At 38.8% G+C, this 20,312-nt stretch overlaps 2 long non-coding RNA genes across 2 annotated transcripts; both read right to left on the minus strand.

Annotated features, from left to right (window-relative positions):
• Positions 1–3,780: 3,780 nt before the first annotated feature.
• Positions 3,781–7,927, minus strand: LOC118239030. Its single transcript, XR_004770388.1, has 4 exons — positions 7,876–7,927; positions 6,642–6,700; positions 5,580–5,632; positions 3,781–5,012 (listed from the first exon to the last, which is right to left on the minus strand). It is a non-coding gene; the product is annotated as an uncharacterized LOC118239030 (long non-coding RNA).
• A 7,617-nt stretch (positions 7,928–15,544) lies between these two features.
• On the minus strand, positions 15,545–19,949 carry LOC118238811. Its single transcript, XR_004770007.1, has 3 exons — positions 19,898–19,949; positions 17,153–17,237; positions 15,545–15,772 (listed from the first exon to the last, which is right to left on the minus strand). It is a non-coding gene; the product is annotated as an uncharacterized LOC118238811 (long non-coding RNA).
• Between the last annotated feature and the right edge of the window lie 363 nt (positions 19,950–20,312).

Consider the following 20,312-nt stretch of genomic DNA (forward strand, 5'->3'; position numbering starts at 1 on the left):
TGATTATTCACAACGTAATTTTTCCTCTTCCCACCCGCGCTGCTTTGCTGTCTGCCTTAAAATTGTGGTTCTGCCTCAATTTCCATCTATTTTTCCCTGATGATGCACATCAATCCTGCTTCTTAATGACATTTAGACCCTTCAAATATTTATAAACTGCTACCAGGCTCTCAATTCTCTGCCTTTATGCCTGAGTCATATTGTCATGGACACACGGATACAACAACACTTGCCAGTAAACAGCAAGGAATCAACTTGCCTACTTTTTGCTGGATTACTGATTGATTTAGAAACAGTTATCTCATTCCTTTCTATTTTTAACCATGAACTCTCAGTGTTGGCTCTTCAGCCATGAAAATCCCGAGGAACACATGCCCTACGGCATTATGGCAGTTTTACAATATAAAGATACTGGGAGAGCAGGACTCAGGCCAGCAGACATCAACTACAAATGCACAGTAACTTCTGTCAGAAATGGATGGGAGGAATACACACAGATGTTTAGTGTTAAAATCTTGTATTTGGATAATGATGGAAGCAAACAAGTGACCATGCAATGAAGCTTTTTTTTCAGAAACATTCTTATTTTACATATCAATCCCCCATTCACTCTCCCACCAACCCCCCCAACACAACCCAACCACTCCTCAAGGATAGTGAGGCCTTCCATGGAGGAGCATCAAAGTCTGTCACATCATTTGGGGGAGGGCCTAGGTCTTCCTCCCTGTATCTCAGCTGAAATAGTATCCCGCCATAGGGAATGGGCTCCTAATGTCCATTTGGGCACTAGGGATAAATTCTGGTACCACTGTTAGAGGTCCCATAGACTGCCCAGGCCTCCTAACTGGCACCCACGTTCAGAGGGCTTGTTTTGGACCCAATGCTGGTTCCCCAGCTTTAAGACTGGGGTCTGTGTGTTCTCACCAGGTCAAGTCAGCTGTGTCTGTAGGTTGTTCCAGGCAACCAAGCTTTTAAGACTACATTTTGTATTGATTAAAACAACACTGTGATATATTCTGTAAATGTGTACATATGATTATCAAACTCAAGACCCCGTGCATTGGCTGAAATACTAAGTACAAATGCTGCTAGTTAAAATAATATCCATATGTTGACTTATATTACCCAGAAAGTACTTGATACACAGTTTCAAAGTGAGGCAAATAAAAGACTTCACTTCAGAAGGAAATTTTAACTACTGTAGAAAAACTGTTCCCCAGTGTTTACCCTCAAATCATAAATATTGTGGTGAATACTTGCAACTCCAGCACTTGGAAGATGAGACAAAGGAAAAAATTAAAAACATATACAACGTTATGAATTAACAAGTCTGAAATTAAAAGTGTTACATGGACACATTTCAAATAAAGACCCAAATATATTCATCACTTTCTTGCAAAAGTTTTATTGATTTTTAAATTTGTTTTTCATCCTAAGCACAGTTTCCCCTCCCTCCTCTCCTATTATTCACTCTCCCACCTCCCTCCTACCCCCCAATTCCCTCCTTATCGATCTCCATTCAGTTAAGGTAAGGCCTCCCATGGGAACCAACAGCATGGCATATCAAGTTGAGGCAGGACCAAGTTCCTCCCCTCTGCATCAAGGCTGAGCAAGGCATTCCACCATAGGGAATATGTTCCAAAAGCCAGCTCATGTGCTAGCTACAGGCCTGGTCCCACTGCTAGGGGTCCCACAAACAGACCAAGCCATACAACTGTCACCCACATGCATAGGGTCTAGGTCAGTCCCATACAGGCTCCCTAGCTGTGAGTCTAGAGTCCATGAGCTCCCACAAGCTCAGGCCAGCTTGTCTCTGTACGTTTCCCCACCATGATCTTGATGCCCCTTGCTCATATAATCCCTCCTGCCCCTCTTCAGCTAGACTCCTGGAGCTCAGCCTGCTACTTGGCTGTGGTTCTCTGCATCTGCTTCCATCAGGTACTGGATGAAGGTTCTCTGATGTCAACTAGGGCAGTCACCAATCTGATTACAGGAGAAGGCCAGTTCAGGCACCCTGTCCACTATTGCTAGGAGTCTTAGCTGTGGTCAACCTTGTGAATTCCTGGGAGTTTCCCTGGCAACAGGTTTCCCCCTAACCCTATAATGCCCCGTCTATCAAGATGCAAATTTTTTTCTTTAATCAGCTCATTAAACTGCACATCTTATGATTGGAAAGCAAAGCCATATGGCGTTTTTTTATGTACATATAAAAATTTGTTCTCTTCTGGCATGCATAGGGAATGCAACACAGTCACGAACAGATAATCGGGCATAACTGCAGAAGCACAAGAGTCTGGAGAAGGCTCTTCCAGATGCCCTGCATTCTGCCCTCTCTCCGGTGGAGCTCATTTGATGTAAGCTGGCTCTGCTTCAGAACAGACAGGTGAACACAATAGCTCCCATAGTAGTTTTACACATATCATTAGTGTTTTCTATGCAGTCAGTCATCCAAATAAAATCCTTATACTTTTAATGCATCTTGTTTCACCTCCTTGCAAAAGGTCTGTGAGTTTTGGAGCCCTGCTCCTGTTCTCATATGAGGAAGAAGCTGAGCATTGACATTTGGAAATGAGGCTGTACACAGGTTTTCTACAGACGCCTGTACCATATAGGGCAAGAGCCTTCTCTGGTTAACTGAGGGGGTCGGGGGTTTGATGACAAACAAATATGAAATTTTATCAAACTTTTTTACCTCTAAGGAGATGAGTTAAGGTTTTTGCTTTCTTGAATTATTTATTCTGGGAATTTTATCTATAGAGTTTTCAGATGTGAAAATCTTGCATCTCTGAAGTAAATCTGTCTTAGCATGATGTGTTATCCTACCAACACAGTGCTAGAGTCCCTGGAAAAAGTGCTTGTGTCTCTGTTTATAAAGACTAGTGGCCTCCAGTTTCTTTCCCTTGTTAGTCTCTGGTTGATGGCATGGGGAATGTTGACTTCCCTTCATCTTTTTTAAAATCTGAAATCTGCAACACCTATCAGGACACCTCTTTTGTATTTCAGATATTAATATATTTGTTTTCTTTTGTTTCCTCTATCAATTTCCCCAGAGATTAATTTTATTATCTATTCAAACAATATGCTTTTACCTCATACATTTCAAACTGCTATGCTCTTTATTTTCCTGCTTTCATTTATTTGAGGCTTAATAATTAGTTTCTTTCAATCTATTATGGTGAGAGTTTTACATTTCTGAGGGGAACAACAGAATACAGGTGATATGAAGGGGATATGGGAAATGGAAAGGTGACTTTAACTAAGGATGTGGAGGGAAGCCAATAGAGGTTTGAGAAACTTCCTTTCAAGTTTCTGGTCAGGGAAGTGCAAAAGTCTCACGAGACAATACACAGTATTGCTGTTGCCCTTGGATGCCTCCTAAGGTTGAATGTAAGTCCTACTGCTCAAGACCTCTTAGAATACAGGACTCTAAAGATTCCAACTGGATCTCACCTGAAACCCTCCTCCCTGGAGACTAGCTTTAGAGTAACAGAAGGTGCTCTGCAGCTGCCCTGGAAGGGAAGCAAACAACAGTCATCACCAGCTGGGAGACCTATGATTTACAGCAATGGCCAGCCTAGAAAGAGATGCCTAAAGGTGCAGTAGTACCATTGATTTCTAGGCAGTAACTGACAGGTATCTGATTAGAATTCATACTAGCTCAATAGAAGACAAACTAAGCTTAATACTAGAATTCTAGCCAACAGCCCAGGGCTAATTTAGTCACGGATCTTGTGGAAGAATCTACTACCACCACTTTAATAGACTAGTATAATTCCTGATTGCTTTGTAAAACATGTCAACCACAGGTAAGGATAGCTCTCAACCCTCATCAAAGAAATTTCTCTTTGAATTAGATAGACACCATAACAGAAAACCACAAAAGATCAAAATACAGAGAGAAGCTGATTGTGAGGCATCCAGCCTCAGACACATCTACAACACAGTTGGTGCACTGATAGTTCAGGGAATATCTTGGAAGATGAGGTAGAAAGACTACAAGAGCCAGGGTACCGGGAAGTCTGTTGTGATATTGTATCTCCAAGAAATGATCAAGCAATGCATATGATGCTTCAACAATATGGATGCCTAAATAAGACCTGAACAATAACAATACCAAAAGATTTGTTAATGTGGAAGAGGGAACTCTTACAGGGACCCACCCCTTAGCCAAAGAGCTACAGGCAACTAAAACCTTCTGAGAGAGGGAGATATAGTCTCTCCTAGGAATGAGCCATCTAATTGGTTATCCATTAGCAAATGGTCAGCACTGAAGTCATATAAATACAATCAATACTAAACAGATACAACAGGCTGTATTTACACATTTATGCACTTATGTATGTGTATGTATATAACAATAGTCATCAAAGAAAAAGAGGTCATCCATTTCAGAGGGAGTGAGAGGGGGCATGCAAGGGAGCATTGGAGGGAAGAAAAAGGATAAATTGAAAATATTTTAGCTAAAGAAATAATTCAGTTTTTTAAAATGTCAGAGTCTTAGCAGCACCGATGGACTGTAATACACTAAGTCTTAGATGTTATCTCACTCCAGATGTTTGCTAGTTCTATTACTAATTTTTCATTGCTTTTTAATTTCTTAATTAAATTTCTTAGTGCTTGCAGATATTTCAGTTATATTTTGGCCATTTTCCTAATTCTTATGATTACCTGACTTCTATCCTTTTATGTTTGTTAGATTTTTTTATAACTAAAAGATAAGCTCTATCTTGTCAATGTTGCAGAGTTCTTTTTTTAAAAAAAAGTAACTTATCAACATAAAAAAGGCCTTTGGAAACCCCCAATAGCTCACCGTGGGTCCTTAAAACTCTAACTACAAGTGACTCTTTCTTTAGTGGAAATAATACACATATAAACCTTACAAGTAATATATTTACTGTTAAGGAGCTGGATGTTCCCCATCACATCAGCAATGAAGCAAACATGTCTTCGCTCATCTGTTTTGATTTGTTTGTTTGTTTATCTTCTAGGAATGCTGTTTTTATAAATGCCAACTAATGAAATAAGAGAAGAAAAGAAAACTTATATATGCAGGAAAGGAAGAAATAAAACTGTTTTGATTTTAGGTGACATGATTGTCTATGCAGAAAACCCGAAGGACAAACAAGATCCCTTCTGGAAGTAAAAAATGTTCATAGAAGAGTTACAGAATATGGATTTTTATATATAATCTCACAGTTTTCATGTATAACAATAGGAGTGAATCAAACCTGGATTAAAAGCACAGAGGAGCTGAAGAGCAATGACTGCTCTTCCAGAGGACTCAGGTTCAATTCCCACCATGCATTCTGTGGCTCACAACAGCCTAACCCCAGTCCCAGGGGGTCTAATGTCCTCTTCAGGCCTTATAGGTACTGCACATACATGGTGAACAACATATATGCCAGCAAGGCACCCTTACACATTTCAAAATTTTAAAAAGCACAATAATATTCACATTTGCACCAAAATTCAAATACTCCAAGATAACCAGCAAAATATGTGAAAGCACTATATGAGGCAAGCAATCAAACTCTTATAAAAGTTTAAAGAGGAACCAAATAAAAAGAAAAATTATATACCAGTTGATAGGAAGACTCATCGTTGTCAAGCTGTCAATTCTGTCCAACCTGACCTATAGATTCAATGCAACCAAAAAGTATATAAAGTTACTTTATGGATGACAACAGGCTAATTTCAATCTTTATATAAAATAGCAAAGGACTCAGGACAGCCAAAATGACATCAAGAGAGAACACAGTGAGAGATCAGAGCCTACCTGACTTTACAACTTCTTGTCATAAGTCAATGAAACTCAGTGGCATGCCCAAGAGTAGCTACAAAAGCACAAGCCACCCAATCTTTGGCAAAGCATCAGTAATGATGCCCTTTAAACTTAGCATTGATCAAAATACATTATGTAAAAGTATCAATTAATAGAAGTATTTAAAATGAACAAAAACTAGTGTTAAATTACTGCACACCCAGTGTGAACAGTGAATCTAGAGTTGGGCTTTATACCCTTTGAAATATTACCTAAAATAGATATAAACCCAAATGTAAAATGAAAATCAAAACGCCCTACAAGACAGCATGGAAACAGTCTTGGATGTGGAGGTCAAAGGATACAAAACCAAAGTCGCCATCTATAGAAGGCAGATTGGATAAGCTTGAGTTCTCTAAAATTAATTTTTTCTGTTCTCCCAGGGTAGCCTTAAGAAAATGAAAGGATAAGATACAGACTGTCAAAAATAATTTGCAAAATTCCTTTCTGATAAAGGACTGGCATCTAAAATACATGTGATGAGCTTGTGCCAGCTTTCCATTGCTGCAATTATTATCTGAAGTATTATGTGAAAGAAAAAAAATATTATGGCTCACAGTTTTAAGGCTTCAGCACTTAGTAGATTAGCTCCATTGCACTTAGCCTATGACAAAGCAGTGTAACTGGCTCCATTGCACTTAGCCTATGGGAAGGCAGGCATGTCATGCTGGAATGTGTGCAGAGGAGAAAGGCTTCTCACCTCATGGCATCCAGGAAGCAAGGAGAAACACAAAGGAGCCAGGATCCCAGTAACAATTTAAGCCCCAGCAACCTTCCTTCCTCCCTTCCTTCCACTTCTTAAACAGTTTTACCAACTTACAATACATTGTAGAGCAGGCACCAAGCCATTCAAGACCCCAACTGTAGCGATGCTTAAACCTTCATGAGAATACAAACAAACATTAAAATATGGGTCAAGTACTGTAACAATTATCTCATTAGAAAATATAAACAGCCAAATAAAAATAAAGTTGCCCACATCATGCATCAGCAGGAGAAGCAAATTAAATCAATGACATTCTGCCCCATGTCTATCTGATGAGTTGAACAGTGAGAATATAGACTGACTGGAGCTTTCATCCATTGCAATGGGAATGGGAAATGATATAAATACTTTGGAAGAGAAATTCTTGACTTCTTAGGAACCTAAGCAATTCTTGCTGCCCAATCCAGCAGTGACAGTCTTCGGTATGTGTCCAAAGTAGTTAACAACTGAAATGCACTATGGCACTTACAAAAAGAGTTTTTCATAATTTTACAACTATGAAAGTAAATGAAATATCTTTCACTGGGGAATGAATAAGTAAACTGAAGCACATAAAGAAGAATTGAAAACCAAGCTATCAAACTATGAGATGACTTCCAATGCATATCATTAAGTGAAGGAAGCCATTTAGACTGTATGAAGAGTACACACTGTGATTCTACTTTGTGGCATTCTGGAAAAGGCTAAACCATGAAGACAATAAAAGGTAAATTGCCAGGGCTTAGGGATAAGGGAGGAACCAATAGGTAGGTCACAGAAAACTTTCAATTTTATGTGACCCCCCAATTATTTTTAAATCTTCTTAGGAGATGATTATACTCTGCTGGATCTTGTTGGAATAGTCTAATGTCAATCAATTTTTATGTTTTTGTTACTTTTCATTTCACTTATATTACTTTTAATTTCACTTATATTAATTACTGAAAAATAAGTTTTTAATGCAACATATTTTAATCATTTTCACTCCCCATCCCAAGTACTTTTAAAAGAATATAAGGAAATGCCTGAATTTTTTATTTTAAAATGTCTGGGCCAAGCATAGGAAAGGGATGTATAGGGTAAAGATTATGCAGGGATGTGAAGGATATATAAGATGGTGAGTGGGTGAAAGTAGTTAGGGTGTATTGTATACACATCCAAAGACAAATTTAACTAATAAAAATGCATCACTCTACAACCAAGAAGTTTAGAATTAAAATTTAACTGCCATTCAAAAGGAACCTGTTAATTTTGATTTAATTTGGAAAACAACCAGAGCACAGAATAAATGAACTGATTAAATTCTTACCTACTCAAAATCTATTGGACAATGTAGCTTCCTTGTTCAAATCTGATTTCCTGAAAAACAAATGAAAATAGCTTATGTGTAACCCCATCCCACTCACCATGTAACTTGCTGTCCTATTTCTCTTTCATGTTGTAACTTATTTTCTACAATGTGGAACAAACATTATCATTCTAATTTTATAGGCTAAGTTTTCCTTTTATAAATATTCAATTTGCTATTCTTCCATAAGCATAATCCCTTAACACCTATTAGCAGCACCATGGTTTGTAATTAATCTGTTTCTTCACAATTGCACAGGATGACTGACAATCTCAAGGTAAAGAAAGTAGAAATGCTGTGTCTGCCACACAGAAAGAGTGATGACGTAAGACAGAAGAGCAGTCTTAATCAGAAGAATGTGCTTGTAATCCTTAAACACAAAGCACATTAAAAAATAACCATTTTGTAGGCTGGTAATCATTTAGTCTATGTCTAAAATCCACAAATGAGTGAGTACATACCATGTTTGTCTTTTTGCGATTGGGTTACATTGCTCAGAATAGTTTCTTCTAGTTCCATCTATTTTCCTGCAAATTTCAAGATTCCATTTTTTTCCCGATGAGTAGTACTCCATTGTGTAAATGTACCAGATTTTCTCTATCCATTCTTCAGTTGAGGGACATCTAGACTGCTTCCAGTTTCTGGCTTTTAATGCCTTCCCCTGATAATGAGATTGATGACTAACTTATATGCCATCCTATAGCCTTCATCCAGCAGCTGGTGGATGTAGAAGCAGACACCCATAACTAATCACCAAACTGAACTGGAATCCAGATGCAGAGAAGGACAAGTGAAGAACACAGAGGTCCAGACCAGGCTGGTGAAACCCACAGAAACAGCTGATCTGAACATCGGGGAACTCTTGCTCCCCAGACTGATAGCTGGAGTACCAGCATGGGACTGATCCAGACCCCAAGAACATGGGTTTCTGTGAGGAAACCTCGGAAATCTACGGGACCTCCTGTAGAAGTTCAGTACTTATCCCTAGCATAGGTGTGGACTTTGGGAGCCCATTTCATATAGAAGAATACTCCCTGAGCCAAGACACACGGGGGTGGGCCTAGGCCCTATCCCAAGGATATGGCAGACTTTGATGACACCCTATGGAAGGCCTCACCATCCAGGGGGAGCAGAAAGGATATGTGATAGATAGGGTTTTAGCTGGGATGATGTCGGTAGGGGAGGACTGGTGGGAGAAGGGAACTGGGATTGTCATTTAAAACAATCCTGTTACTAATTCAAATTAAAAAAAAAAAAGTTGAAAAAAAATAGCCATCTTGTCCAATGGGTGAGTCACTCAGTAGTAGAGCATGGCCCTCACATAGCAGGCCCCAGCTTTAAGGCCCAATCACCTACAAGGGAGATGGGAAAAAGAAATCTTGTGTCCTTTTCCTTCATAGTGAGTGGTTTACTTTCATGAAGTAGAATAAGTAAGACGGAAATGAGCATTAAGACAGGGTTTTTCCGGCTCATTGATTCCTGATTTCCGTGTCTGGTGACACTAATGTTGAGCAGTGGGCATGCAGATGTTGCCACACTGGCTGACAGAGCAGCTGATCGCAATTATTTGTTGTCATTACTTGCTGGTGAGGGAAGTCAGATGCTCTGCCAGGCTACCCTTCCCCAGGAATACTGCTCCCTACGTCCTAAGGGATACTTCAGAAGGGACTGCTGTGAGAAATGTGTGGTATTTGCCAAAAACTTGTTAGGTATCCTGTTTGAAAAAGAAAGAAAGAGAAAAAAGAAAGAGAATTGTTTTAGCTGTTAAAAAACAGCTAAAAATAAATGGAGGCAATAGACATTACTACAACTGAGGAGACAATCATTTAGTAGTTCATCAACTTGACCTAACAATTTCCTTCTAACAAGTCTACAGACGTTTTAACTATAAAATCTTCACCATCTTCTCCTCAGTTCCTAAATTCTGGTTGAGGAGAGTGAAAGGCTCCTTGGATCCTGGGTCACTTAGCACTCTGCTGCCATTCTTGCTCTCCCTGTATGCCATTCTAAACTTGAAATTTCTGCTTTGTTTTCTATAAAACAAACTAATATAATCAGAAGTCAAAGGAATATATTTTGCATCAAAGGTTTCCAGAATGGGGGGGAAATGTTAACATTTTGACTTTTGGGTTTTTTCTAATGTTCCAGCTGCAATATCAATTGAAATAAATAACATGTGTCAGTCAGCTTAAAAAATGCCTTCAGTTATATTGGCACAAGGGACTGCCCTGGCCCTTCACTAGTGTAATCCAATGCTCTCCTCATGTTGGTTTTTTCTGCTACAACCCATTCTATCTATTCTACCATCTCTCCTCCCACTCTCAGAAGAATAAATGTATTTTCCCATTCTCTGTTAAAGATGGTTATTGTCTGCCTTTTTTCCCAACCCTGGTAACCAGCCAATATCAAAGTTGGGCATCTAACCTTTTACCCAGAGACCTCTTAAAGTAACATCATTTTTAAGGAGGATTCTGATATCAGCTGTTACATAAACATAACTTACTTTATTCCTAATGTCCTATTACTGGACATAAAAACATTACTCTGTGTCTTTGAGCATCTACCACAGATGGAACACTGTGCAGAGACATTGTGGTAGCAGTGTGGTTGTAAGTTCATCTATCATACTAATGAAATCCTACCAACCTCTTCCTAGAGTTTTATAGCATGATAAAAACAATCTAATTGAAAACTAAAGCATAGCAATATTCAGTCTCTAAAAATCAAATATTGTTAAATATGTCCAGTGTATAACATTTTTATAAAAATGACTTTTGCCACTCATTTTTCCTTCCGTGATGAATGACTTGAAACTTCTGTGTTCATTTGGAAACCAACAACTGAAATATTGTCATGTATATACATGAAATATACCAATTTAAATATTTTTTATTTTATTTCACTGATTGTGTATGATGTGGGTGTGTATGCATGTGCCGTGGGCACATGAGAAAGAGGAAATTTTACTGAGTTTGTCCTATCTTTCATTTACATAGGTTCCAAGATAAAAGTCAGATTAATGGTATGCAGATAGTGTCTTTACCACAGAGCTATCACACTGGCTTCTAAATGCACTCATTCTTTGTAGTGTTGTGGTTTGAACCTGGGGTTTGTGCATGACAAACAAGTACTCTGCCACTGGGCCCATATTCACAAGCCTAAAATACATTAATTTTTAAAATAAATTCAGTGGCTATATTCTTTGAAAACATGGCCATTTTCAAGAAAACAACATAATAAGGAGGTTTCATATTATTTTCTACCTGTAATATTCTCCAGAAAAGAGGCATGTTTAGCCAAGCTTAAATAGAGACATGCATATTCTTTTCCTTCCCTTTTATGTGCATTTTTTTATTCCTGACTTAACAACCAACACCCACTGAAAACAAAGTTTACTTCCATTCTTTTAACAAGCATTAGTTAAATATACTCTCTACTAGGGAATGAGATTTCAGAGGTTTTAGTTGAGAAGAGAACTTTACAAAGTAGAAGAAATGGTCTTTAGTTTGGGGGAGTAAATCATTTGTAAAGTTGCCAGAAAACTCAAGAGACATGTATGTACGTGCATATCATATGCTTATGACAAATCAAGATGCCACAAGGAGAAGATTTATTACATGTCCAGACTTACTACAAAACATATGCAAGTCTGGGCTAGGGATATAGCAGTCTCAGTAAAGCAGGGAACCTCAGTTCAATCCCCAGCACACACATAAAATATTGGATGTGAGTAGACATCTATAATTTCAGACAGGGGACATGAAGACAGCAGCCAATCAGTGAGAGCCTAGCTAATCAGTGAATTCTATGTTCATGAGAGCCTCTGTCACAAATAAAAATGAGGTGAGGAACAACTCAGGAAACTATCCAACATCATCCCCTAGCATCCATACACATGCTCACACAGGACACACAATGGAAATATATATACACATAAAACATATGCATAAAAACATGTACATTAATGCTATATCTACCTTATAAAGACTATGTCCAAGTACATACCCAGTGCGGAGCGAAGTTTGACCTATCAGTGAAGTCTTGCCATACATATATGAATGCATAGTTATATGAGTGTGACTTTTGTTCTGAACCAACACATTTCATGGCCCTAAATGAAAAGTAACATGTCTATTCCAAAATTGTCTCTTAAACTACATTCTGTAGGAAGGATTTCCTGTAGGATCAGATGAAAACATTCAGGGTCTCTCTTTGAAAATAAACAGTCATGTGGCCACTTTAAGACAAATATATCCTTAGCCAGGCATTGGTGGCGCATGCCTTTAATCCCAGCACTAGGGAGGCAGAGGCAGGTGGATCTCTGTGAGTTCAAGGCCAGCCTGGTCCACAGAGCAAGTGCCAGCATAGGCTCCAAAGCTAAACAGAGAAGAAACCCTGTCTCGAAAAAACCAAAAAAAAAAAAAAAAGACAAATAAGACAAATACATCAACTTAGTCATTAGCATTTCCACTCCAATAATCGGAATTTTGACTACAAGTTTCCTCCCTGTTGGCTTGCTTTCCCAATGCCAGCAGGCACTACACAGGGCACTGGGGGAGAAAGGTCATCAGCAGTCTTGTCCTGCAGTAGATGTTCTATGCTACAATATTGACCTTCCAGGCAAGATGAAGCAGGGATATGGATGTCAAAGCATCACCAGTGACTCTTTTATAGGAATTGAGGTCTATTCCATGGAAGGAACCCATGCCCAACACTGTCAGTGGTGTCTAAAGTCATGGCTGAGGAAGTCACAACCTCTAGCACATAACCTACTACTGTTGTGTGGCTTAATGGACATGTTGTAAAACTGTCTCCTAAAATATTTATATTTATAATCATCAATTAATAGTTAAGCCACCCCCACCCCACCACCCCCGAGCTTGTCCAGAGAAGCTTCTCCTTGTAGAGGACAATAATTAATGCAGAGACTCCAAGTTCAGAGTGCTGAGAATGAATGACTGTGGAGTGCTCAACTCTAAATGTGACTTCCATCACTTCCTCCAAGGTTCAGGGAACAGCACAAAAGAGGAATAGAAAGATTGCAAAGAGGTGGAGAATGGGGAGGGGAGTGTGCAGTCTTCTAAGCAGCAGGTGGCCTGGTATCCATGTGCTCACTGCTCCCATGGTTACTTGCACAAAACCTGTAGAAGGTTGGGCCTGCCCATAATCCCCTGTAGGTAAGAAGAGGCCTGGGAGGCTGCACTATCAGAAAATTTCAAACTGGATTGAACATTAAATTTCTCTTTGTCTACAGCTTCAGTGTGCATCTCAAAATCTGCTGGTTTGGCTTCTGCTTTGGGCACAGTTACTATAAGGCTTCACACCCTCTGCCTTGAATGGGTTTGTAAAGCAGATTTTCAACATTCCACTAGGGGCTGCAAAATGTCTTGACTACCTATTCAACCTGCAGGGTATTTTTTTTTATTCTGAGAGGAAATAATTCTGTTGCAAATAGTTTTATAAATTCTCCATTTTTCCAAAGCTGAGATCAACTGTTTTATACTTCTGATCTTCCCTCCATTTCCCTGACTCTCTCTTGATCCTCCTTTGTCCTCTCCTGTTTTAAGCACAATAGGCTCAATGATGTCAAGTTGGAAGACTCCATGGGTCATAACAGACATGTTTATACCACAGAAATCAAATGGCACAAGGCAAGGGTGAGAAAATTGCTTCTCTCCTTCCCACCTCTCCCCACCTCTGCCCTCATGTCCCCTCCTTCCTCTTCACTCTGTGTGTGTGCATGTGTGTCTGTTTCAGAATTCACTTTTCAGCACAATACTGGATCTATAACAAATGCAGACACATCTCTTCCCATGGAAAACTGAATTATAAAAGTACAGAAAATTCCTGACATTGCCTCTTATTGGCTCCATCACCCATACACCAGCTAGCATTTTCTGCCTTCTGTGTATAGATCATAAGAAGTCAATGAAGCTTCCCATGTGCCACAGAAGCCTTCTCACAGTCAGAATTGGTCAGGAAGTATAAGTGCCCACTCTCCCCAGGTGTGTAGCTCATGGCATGACTTTCTCCAAAAGTCTCTTCTATCAGTGATCTACTCGTCTGCTCTATCCACTGCCTCAGTGTATCTTCCAACAGGTGGAGAGCCAGAATTCTGGAGCCAAACTTGGAAATTCTGTACTGGGAGTCAGTGTTAGGAAAGGTTTTGTGTCTTAGTACAATAAAGGAGGGTCAAAGGATTACTTTTTTTTACCATTTATTAGTAAGCAAAATCCATGCACAAATACCACAAGACAAATGGGAATCTCAACTAAGCCACCAGCTGCTGAATCTGCCACTCATTCCCAATCCAAAAGGGCCTGTGCATCTCTCTGCTCTGCCTTTTCATTTGGTCACATCCATTCCCAATGAAAACTCTGTCCCTTAGACCAAAAATGCTCCTCTCTACTTGTTAGTGGACTGCTGAGAGAAATTCCATAACATTTCCCCCCTTTTTGTCTACTTAAGAAGGGAAGGTTCTAACCCTAACATAATAAAACAATATATAATAAGAATTATTATCAAGTATTGTTTAGATAGAAAGAAAAAGTAATAATCTTAACAATAATGAAACTACATACAAGAACAATTATTATGTACGAAATACATTCTAAATGTCCAGTCCACAGTAATTGGCAAATTTATAACCATTACTCCAATAGCTGTCCTTTCCTGAAGAGTTCCAAGTTTTGTGCCTAATATGTCTTTTGCAACATTCAGAAGAACTGTCACTGTAACTGTCTAGTCTTCAACCCCATCAAAGACCTGAGAAGGAAAAAAATATTGCCTGAGTAAAAGTAGGAAGTGCAAGCAAGTGATTTCCAAAAAAAAAGTGAGAAATGACAGATAAAACTGCCTACCTGAACACCCAAGTTTCCTCTACAAAATTGGGGCATCCAGCCTTGGCCTACAGTCTTAGAATATCTGACAGACCTTTTTCAGAAACAGGAAATTTTGAAGGACTATCCTATCATGTTTTGGCAAAGTTTGGCAGTCGCTTTCCTTTGTGTCTGGCTTGTCCAGTTTGGACAGCATACTGTCAGCAGTCAAGGCAAGGGCAGTTTCTTGCCCTAAAGTTTGAATTGTGCCACAAAGAAAGCAAATTCCCTATAGAGTATCTTTGGTGCCCCTCATCCTCTTTAGAAGGAGATGGGTGCCACCAGGAGCATATGATTCTTATATTAAGAAAAGTATTAGGTATTAAAACATTTAAAATGCTATATTTTTTAAGTGTTTGAAGATTACCTATCTATTTGAAACATCTCTGTATACTTAGAAAACATGACCGTAATTTGATAATTATGGGTAACTACTAAGCTGTATTTATTTTATTATCCTACAGAGTTTTTTCTTTTCCATTTTTTAAATTTTTTAATTCATTTTACATTCCAACCACATTTCTCCCTCCTACCCCTCCTCCCACCCCCTCACCTTCTCCCCAGCCCCCTCCCCTCCCCCTTAGCCCATCCCTGGCCCACTCCATCTCACCAGTAAGGGCTCCTATATGGAGTCAACATAGTCTGGCACAATAGGTTGGGGAAGGGCCAGATCCCTCTCCCGTGCATTAAGACTGAGCATGGCATCTTACCCTAAGGCATGGGCTCCAACAAAATAACTCTTATACCTGGTTTGTATTGTGATCCTACTGCCAGGGGCCTCTCTGCTAGTCCAAGCTTCACAGCTAGCTCCCACATATGGAAGGCCTGCTTCAGTCCCTTGGAGTCTTCATAGTTGTAGGTCTAGAGTTCATGAGTTTCCATGAACTTGGATCAGCTGTCTCTGTAGATTTCTCCATTATGATCTTGACCTCCCTTGCTCTTATGTTCCCTCCTACCTCTCTTCACCTGGCTTTTAAGGACTAAAAATTCACATTTCAAAAATAAACAAGCTGTGTAGGTATGAGCTATATAGATAATACCTTAAACAAAAATAGAAACAGATGTACAGTATAAGGACAGTAGCCTCCAATTTGTAATGATATACAAAAATATTTTAAAGAGAAGTAGAAACATATATAGAGAGAGTATACCAAAAATCCTTAAATTTATATCAATATCCAAAAATATTTTAAACAGAAATAGAGATACATGTTGACATATATCCTTAAATATGACAAAAATATCCTTAAATATGTACCAATATACAAAAATATCTTAGAGAAGTAGAAATGTATGTATAGTATAACAAAAATAAGCTTAAATTTGTATCAATATATAAGAATCTTTACCAGTGTAAAATATCTAAATCTAATAGTTGTTTGTTTAGTTAGAAAGTAGACTTCATAATCTACTCAGAGCTAACCAGAACCAATCTGGGAAGGCAGCAGCCTTCACCTGACTGCAGAGCAGCCAAGTCAGCTAGATGAGCTCTCATGGGAAGGCAGCAGCTTTCACCTGACTGCAGAGCAGCCATGTCAGCTAGATGAGCTCTCACCTATTCCAGCAAGGCCCCGGTTAACCACCAGATGATAAAGGAGGGTCAAAGGATTACTTTACCATTTACTAGTAAGCAAAACTTGTGCACAAATATCACAAAACAAATGGGAATCTCAACCAAGCCACCAACCACCAAATCTGCCACTTGTTCTTGGTCCAAAGGGACCTGCCCATCTCTCTGCCTGCTCTTTTATTTGGTCACTTCCATTCCCAATGAAAACTCCACCCCTTGAACCAAAATGTGCCTCTCTACTGGCTAACATCTTGTTAAAAACTCAATTTTAACATGTTTCATGAAGTAAGCAAGTATGAAAAGCAGGAAACAAGCCCAACACACATTCTGTTTGGAAACAGTCCTAGAGATAAAACCACACATTTTGACATTACAGTTGTGATGATTGTTATAATTATTTTCAGTGTGTTATAATAGGTATTCTCTAAGTATTTTAAGATAAAATGCCAATAAAACCATGACTGGCTTGTACCTTTGGAGTCCATATACTGTGATGCAAGTTTTGAGAAATTGGAGGCAAAGCAGGTTGCTATGCAATCATCTATGTGAGTGTGTTCTTTTCAAAGCATACATGTCAAGGGAGGCAATGACATGGGCTAAACATTTAATTTAAAAGGAACAAATGACTTTCACAAAATCCTGTGTGACCCAGTATGCTAGACTGGGCCATACTTCTTATAAGAGAAATATCCCTGAGTGGAGGTCATATTAAACTGTAGATTCCAATTCATAATCTAAAGGAAGATGAGGTAAAGGCACCTCATTTTTTTTTAGATGTGTTCAAACTAACCTTTATTTTCCCATCATTGTGTGCTGAAGCTACAGATGTCGAGACACGAACCAATCTTGTGGCTGATAAGTGAATTCTGAAATGCCTATGGAAATGTGAATAAAGGCAGTCCATAAATAAGTGAACTTCCTCCTGGGTAACTTCCCCAGGTGTTTTGTGGACAGTGTCCCATAAAGCTTTTTTTTTTTTTTTGGCACAATAATGTTTATTTCAACCTTCAAACAGCACAAAGAAGTGACAGCTTCTGATGCCAAATCATACAAGTATTATTAAAGAACAAACAAAAACAAAGAAAGTCATTCAACAACAAAAAGTAAGTGCTTCACATCTCACGCAGGCCATACTGTTCGTGCACTGCCAGCAGGCAAAAGCTTCCCACCATGTGCCTCCGACAGCAGGACCCAAGAAGCCAGGGTCCCAGAGAAGGCCCCAGATGTTCATGCTAATTCTCAGAGTCTTCTAAGGAACGAAACACTAAAGAACACACACACACACACCCCTGTACACATGTACCTCTATATATACACATACACACACAGAAATATATATATATATATATATATATATATATATATGCTGAGAGATTTATAAACAGCTAGAACTAGGCTGTGAGTTAGGTATTACTTCTATTTTATCAGCAAACAAACCTCAAGTTGAATGAAATAAATTTGTCCCACCCATAAATTAGTAACAGAGGAGATTCAAACTACTTTTGAATATTTCCTTATTCCATTGGATGGCCAGCACCCTGAGGCTACCATTTTAAAATTATAATGTTTAATGTAGTGTTTTCATAAAAAGGTAACTGTGGAATTTCTTTTCCTCACAGTGTGATTGTTTCCCCAACTTTAACTCATTGTTCACAATCTTCTGTTTTGTCACCCAGAGCCACCATATTCAATGCTATTTGCCATTATGAAATTTCTTGTAGTTATCTAATCTAAATATAAATAGTATAAACACCTACTGAAAAGACAGTTATTTTGTTCTCCCTAAAGCCATGTCTGAATAGACACTCTCTAGTAAACAGACCTTGAAAATATATTCACTTGCTTTACCTCAGTTACACTTTGTAGACAATGTAAACCAAAGGATGCAAATGCTAAGCTGGGGACAAAGTAGGTGTGGTTGCTGTGTGTTTCCCTTAGCAAGGTGGTATAAGTAACCTCAACCTCTCTAAGTCCCTGATAACTCACAAAATACCTTAATGATCCTAAAGTCATTTAATAGCAAAGTACTGGTTAGATGATCCTCTCAATGGCATGCTGGCGAGTTTTATGTCAACTTGACACATGCTTGAGTTATCTGAAAGGAGGGAACCTAAATTGAGAAAATGCCTCCATAAGATCCAACTATAGATAAGGCATTTATAAGGCATTTTCTCAATTGGTGATTTATGTGGGAGGGCCCAGCCCTCTGTAGGTGGTGCCACTCTGGACTGGTGGTCCTGGGTTCTATAAGAAAACAGACTGACGAAGCAAGTGGAGCACGCTGTAAGCAGCACCTCTCCATGGCCTCTGCATCAGCTCATGTCTCCTCCAGGTTCCTGCCCTGCATGAGTTCCTGCATCACTGCTTTTGTTGATGAACTGTTATATGGAACCAAGAAATAAACCCTTTCCTCCCCCAAGTTGCTTTTGGTCATAGTAACCACAAGAAACATATCAAAGTTTATACAGTTTGTTTGTTGTCATTGCTATATAGATTCCATCCCTTCATGGTTCCCTTTAAGATGATTTAAGACCAAATGAAGGAAGGAAGACAAAAGGACATGAGTCATATGCTAACAAAAATAGCAAACGAGTGAGCTGGCCACAGATAATTTCCTGAAACCAGTATGAGAAGAAGTAAGTTATGTGAAAGAAAAACATTAGCAAGTCCTTTTGTGAAACAGTAAAATTTCCAAACTAAATATCCATGTCTAAGCCCAAGGCAACAAATAAATGAAAGATAAGAAAAATTCAGTCTCAATTTTTTTTTCAGTTTGGTTTTTAGATTTGGAATATGATTTCGAAACAAAACAAATGAACAGGCAGCTCCCATTTTAGAACTCACAGCAGCACAACCTCCACAGGACAGACGGGTCAGCTACATGTTCTGATCCCTTGGGTTTGCATTCTGAATTATCTCCTTGGAAAACAGAGCTTTTAATTATGAATGTTTTCATGTAAAATATTATATAAATTGCGACAGCAAACATACTAAGTATTTGATTATATCACCAGCTGCTAATAATCATTTTGATGAAAGTAAATCCTACTCCTGGTTTCAGATTTCTTTTATTGAAAATAGATTTTTTCATATAATGTATTGGTTATGGTTTCCCCTCTCCCAATTTCTCTTTAGTCCTCCCCAAATCCCCTGCCATACAAATCCATACCCCATCTTTCTCTCTCTCTCTCATTAGAATACAGACAGGCATCTGAAAAAAATGAAGAAAGCAAAACAACTTGACATAGGACAAAATAAATGGGTGGGGACAAAGGAAAAACACAAGAAACAGTAAAAACACAGACATACATATTCACACACAGAGAAAACTAATAAAAGAAAATCAGAAAGTATAATATATGAGGAAAAGTTCTGTCAGGGGGTGAAAAACACAAACACACATATTCACACACAGAGAAAACTAACAAAAGAAAATCAGAAAGTATAATATATGAGGAAAAGATCTGTCAGGGGGTGAAAAAGCCCAGACAAACCACTGTGAAGAAACAAAAAACAACAACAAAAAAAAACCAACCTTCCAAAAATGCCATTGAGTTCCTTTTGTGTTGGCTACATACTGCTGGGCATGGGGTCTGCTTTCAAGTGTGGTTTGTACACCCAGTGAGTGATTAATTTGGAGAGAATTAATTTGTGCATTTGTGAGGAGTTAGTAATTGGAGAAGGTTTCTGGGTTACGGACAGGAGCTTGTGTCTATTTCCCCTCTCATCACTGGAACCCCACCTAACTTAGACTTGTTCATGCTGCCACAGACTCTGCGGGTTCACCTGTGTATCAATCATATTATGTGTAGTCAGCCTCGTTTCCTTGACGCTTTCCATCCCCACTGGCTCTTAGAATCTTTCTGCCTCCTCTCTGGCAGAGTTCCCTGAGCCCCGAGGGGAGGAGTTAGCTAAGGTAGAAAGGCTTTTCAGAAAAGCAAAAGTATCTA

Source organism: Cricetulus griseus, chromosome 5, assembly GCF_003668045.3.
Source record: "Cricetulus griseus strain 17A/GY chromosome 5, alternate assembly CriGri-PICRH-1.0, whole genome shotgun sequence".
NCBI classification, from domain to species: Eukaryota; Metazoa; Chordata; class Mammalia; order Rodentia; family Cricetidae; genus Cricetulus; species Cricetulus griseus.